Here is a 5,074-nt window from a genome sequence, read left to right as displayed (position 1 = left end):
CAACCAAAGCTTTTGCAGAGCGCGAAAGTCTGTGCGGCAGCGAATGCAGTTCCAAGGGACAGTGAAAACCAGCTACAGCTTTCGTGCTGGCAGCTTTCGTGTGGGCGCAATGGCTGGACGTTTTCAAATGGCAGCCGGGCTCTGCGAGAGTGAGATACACAGTTTTGCCCCTTCACCAACCAAAGCTTTTGCAGAGCGCGAAAGTCTGTGCGGCAGCGAATGCAGTTCCAAGGGACAGTGAAAACCAGCTGGAGCTTTCACTGCTGGAACCCTAACACTAACGCTAAACTCTTTGCACATGTGCCAAAGCGTTCCTGCTGCTACCCCAAGGCCTGCCAGCATGAGCCATGGAAGCTGGAGACGGGTATTTCAGCCAGCAGGCCTGGGGAAGGTAGAGTTGCCTCCTGTCCAACGGGAGGCTGCCCAGCTTTGGAGCAGGCATGCTCTGGTGGGGTCAGACCAGGTGCCTTTGCTGTCTCCTGGCCTTCATGTGCTCCTCATGCTCGTGGACAGCCCCATGAGCTGTCCATGTTGACAGTCTTTCTGAAATGGGGATTTGCAGAAGTGGAAGTTGTCTCTCCCTCCTGGTGGGAGCACACACCAAGGCTTTATTGCGAGAGAGGCAAGTGGGGAGTGCTCCTGGCTGGATGCAGCTGCCTTGGCAGATGCTTGCGCCCCTCTCTCGGCCCCCAGGTCTGATACGAGCCTTTCCCCCCACCCAAGCTGTGCTGCCGGCTCTTGGGAAATGGGGTACCGAGGGTGGATGGTTTTACCACAGCCGGGGAGTTCCCGTCAACCCGTCAGGAGGTTATCATGCAGTTACAGGTTTTCAAACAAGCCAGCAAAGAAGTTTTCCAAAGATACTGTCCCAAGGAAAGTGCAGGGTTTAGCTCTGATTGCTCTCTGTGTGGATTGTGTCTGGCCTCAGGCAGGCGCACAGTAGCCTTCAGACAAGGCATGGGACTATTCCAGGTTGAAGTGAGCAATCAGGATCCAAAGTCTGTTTTGGTTAAGGCAATCAGAAGACAGACGTCCAAAGAAGAGCAACGAAGCTGGGGAAGGGTGTAGAGCACAAGTCTCCTGAGGAGCAGCTGAGGGAACTGGGGTTGTTTAGCCTGGAGAAAGGGAGGCTGAGGGGAGACCTTATTACTCTCTACAACTACCTGAAAGGAGGTGGTAAGAGAGGTGGGGGTCGGTCTCTTCTCCCAGGTAACTAGTGATAGGCCGAGAGGAAATGGCCTCAGTTTGCACCAGGGAGGTTTAGACTGGATATTAGGAAATTTTACTTCACTGAAAGGGTTATCAAGCATTGGAGCAGGCTGCCCAGGGAAGTGGTTGAGTCACCATCCCTGGAGGGATTTAAAAGACCTTTGGATGAGGTGCTTAGGGACTTGGTGTAGTGGTGGACTTGGTAGTGTTAGGGTTACGGTTGGACTTGATGATCTTAAAGGCCTTTTCCAACCGATACAATTCCGTGATGCTGTGATCTGGGGCAGGAGCCACCCTGCTGCCGCCCTCAAAATTCAGTCCCTGACCTTGAGCTAAGGTTGTTCTGAGGACACCGTCACGAGTGAGCGATGAGTGTCTGCAAAGCCCAAGGTCACTTTGGAGGGGCGGATCTTTCTGCACCAGTTTGCAAGAGATCTGAGGGTGCCAGGCTGGGAACTGGAACATCTTGTGGAAGTGCCAACGTGGAGAGATGTACCCAGAAGCAGGAGCTCAGTGCTGGGCTGAGGTGTGTCTCACCGGGGAGCCTCTAGTGTCACCCTGTCCAGCTGAGCTTGTCAAATCAGGTCTTTCTGCTGAGGGAAATCACTAAGTCATGTACTAAATCAGGTCAGAGGGGACATGGAGAGGTCTCCAGCCCAACCCTGTGCTCAGAACAGGTCCCATCAGGCTGCTCGAGGACATGCCCAATTGAGGTATGAACACCACCAAAGTCTTGCCCCTCTGGCTGCAAGATCTGCACCCACTTGGGGTGAAAAAGCCCTCCTTTCTAAGGCCCAAATCCCTCAGTTTTTCACTCTCAACCCTCATGTTTAGGGCACAAAGCCTCATTTCTTAGAGTCCGTTTTTCAGGGAACATAGCCTAGTGTTTAGGATCCCGTCTGCAAATTTTAGGGACCAAAGCCTCCTTTTTATTTTCCAAACCTGAATTTGGAGGGCCAAACCTTTCCTTTACAGAGTCCAAAGCCTCATTTTTAGGCTCCAAACCTTCATTTTAGGTGAAAAGCCTTCAATCGGGTCTGACGCCTAATTTTCAGGGTCAAAGCCTCAGTTTTAGTTTGCAAAGTCTCATTTTTCGAGTCCAAACCTCACTTGAAGACACAAAAGCTCCTTTCAGAGTCTAAAGCCTCATTTTAGTTTCCAAACCCCCAGTTACAGGGCTCCACGTTTCATTTTTAGGGTCCAATTTCTCATTCACAGGGTCCAAACCCTCTTTTACAGCTCAGAGTCTTAATTTTCAGGCTCATAATCTTAGTTTTAAGATCCAAAGCTTCATATTCCGGGTCTAATCTCTCCTTTTTAGGGCCAAACTCACTTCTTGATGGTCCAAAGCTACATTTATAGAGTCTGAATTCTCATTTTAGGGTCCGGAGTGTCACTTTTTGTTTCCAAAGTCTTATTTTTAGAGTCCCAAGCATCAATTCTAGGGCACAAAGCCTCATATTAATCGTCCAAACCCTCACTTGAGGGAACAAAACCTCATGTTGGGTCTCAAAGCCTCATTTTTATTGTTCAGAGCCGCATTTTTAGCATCCAGACATGTTTGTCAGGGCTAATAGCCTCAGTTTTAAGACTCAAAGAATCAGTTTCAGATCCAAATCTTCATTTTTAGAATCCAAAGCGTCATATTTTAACCTTCCTTTGTAGGGTCCAAAGCTTCCTTTGTAGGGTCTTAACCCTCATTTTAGGGTCCCAAGCCTCATTTGTAGGGTCCAAAGCCTCAGTTTTAGTTAACTAGCTTCATTTTACTAAACTAAGCTGGGTCCGGTCCTTCCCTTCATGGGCCATGAAGCCCTCCAAGGACCCAGGCAGCAGCGCCTGTGGAGAACACAGAGAGCCGCCTGCAGTTGTCTGCCTGCAGAGGGGCCGCGTTTCACCAGGGAACAAAAGTGAGGGATAAGGAGGTCCCCAGGGCCAGGTGGCTGTTTATCCTGTCCCCGCCATCCCCACAGCCACAGACCGCAGACACCGCAGACCAAAGCCAGGTACGGGGTTGCGCTTGGGAGGGGACCGTGGCGCAACCTCCCCAGCCCCTGCCCTGATGGGACAGCGCCTAGTCAGGAGAAACACCCAAGCCGGGACTGGAGGGAAACGAGAGATGCTGGGGCAGGAGGGACTGTGGGGCAGGCAAAGGCTGGGGCAAACCAGGACCCCAGCTGGGCATGGGCGGGAGCGTGGGCAGAACGACGTGCCCCATGCCGGGCCAGGGGCACAAAGAGCTGCCCTCAGCAGGACAGGGACAAAACTAAGTCCCCCATACAGGGCAGGGGCATAAAAGAATAGCTGAGCAGGGCCGGAGTAAATCCAGGCGCCCTGTGTGGGGAAGGGGTAAAATGAGCCTCTGCAAGCCAAAGAGAGGAAAAACTCAGCTGTCCCAAGAGGGACCTGCTGAAAGCAAGCCACCCGAGCAAGGCTGTAGCCAAACGGGATGCCTCAAGCAAAACATAAAAGAGAGGAGCCTCCCCGAGTGGAGCAGGGGCAAAACTGACTGCCCTGAGCTGATGATGAGCACAAGTAACTGCCCCAAGCAGGACTGGGGAAAACCAGATTACACGAGCGGGGCAAGGGCCAAACCGGCCAATTCAACCGCGGCAGGAATACCAACCAGCTGCCTCGCTGGGGCAGGAGCAATACTCACTGCCCTCCGAGCGGGCCAAGGAATTAAACCTGATGCTAAAAAGCCACCCACAAACATTTTTCAGAGCTCCAGGGTGAGAGAGCAGCTGGGTGGGGGCCTGGCAGCCAGCCAAGGTCAACCCAGCGCAGTTGCTGAAGGTGTTTCTTTGGTAGCGCTAGTTCAGAGTCAGCCTGTGGCTGTATCTTGGGGGGCAGATAAAATTCCTTGGAAATGAACCTGTAAGAGCCCAGGTGCTTTGCTCCACGAGTCTCACAGACACAGTTCCTGTACCTGGGAAGAGTGGGAAAGAAACCCTCAGCAACCCAAATGTGCCAGCCAAAGCTGTCAACACGCACGCTTACGGCCCTGGGCAGCTTTTGATTCATCCAGTTGGTGCGGCTCAGGGAAGAGGTGGGAGCTCTGCCGGCGGACGAACAGCCCTTCACCAGCCGCCCGTGGGGAAGCCCAGCAGCTGCCGGCTGCGGGAGGAGCCCAGGCTGCGTCAGCTTGGCTCAAGGTTGGCTCAGCTTGGCTCAGGTTGTCTGGCTCAAGGGGACACGGCCCCTGCGGCCCCGTGTCACAAAGGGGCAGTGATGCGGCACCCGCCCGGCGCTTGTGAGCTCAGCTGGCCAGGGCTTGGGATCCCGAACAGCGGGCCAGCGAAAGCTAGTTGGGCTGAGCTGGCCTTCGGGATAACTCAGCTCCTTCCTTTGCTACTTGCGTGCCTACTTTTTCCAACCATTGATGGTTTACTGCCCACTTCTCCTCACCTTCCGTCCTCTTTCAAAGGTAACTGTGATTTGACTTTCAGGACAGCTCATAGAGGAGGTAGATAGGGGATAAAGTATAGGCTGGTCTGTAGCTTCCGAGCTCTAGGCTGAGCTATGACACCTTTAGAGGCTGGCCAAATATGGGCTATGGGTAGAGTTCCTATTTGATAATTCTTATTTCTTTGCCATATGCTAGGATAGGTAAGTAGAGGGGTGGCAGTGTTGTCTGAGGCGTTGGGCCCAGTCTAGAATGACAAGCAGCCCACCCGGACTGCTGAGGTAGGAAGGGAGACAGAAAAGGAGCACGGCAAAGGCAGCCGTTAAAGCAGCGGCCGAAAGCCGCTCACTCCTGCATACAAGGTGGGCCAGTGTGGGCTGGAGAGCCAGAGGGCTCTGCTGCTAACGCTAGCCACAGGGAAGCAGCAGGTCCTCTTCAGAGAAGCTGACAAGCAATGCAGTG

Source organism: Ciconia boyciana, unplaced genomic scaffold (assembly GCF_034638445.1).
Source record: "Ciconia boyciana unplaced genomic scaffold, ASM3463844v1 HiC_scaffold_67, whole genome shotgun sequence".
NCBI lineage: Eukaryota > Metazoa > Chordata > Aves > Ciconiiformes > Ciconiidae > Ciconia > Ciconia boyciana.
Note: the sequence above shows the minus strand (reverse complement) of the source record.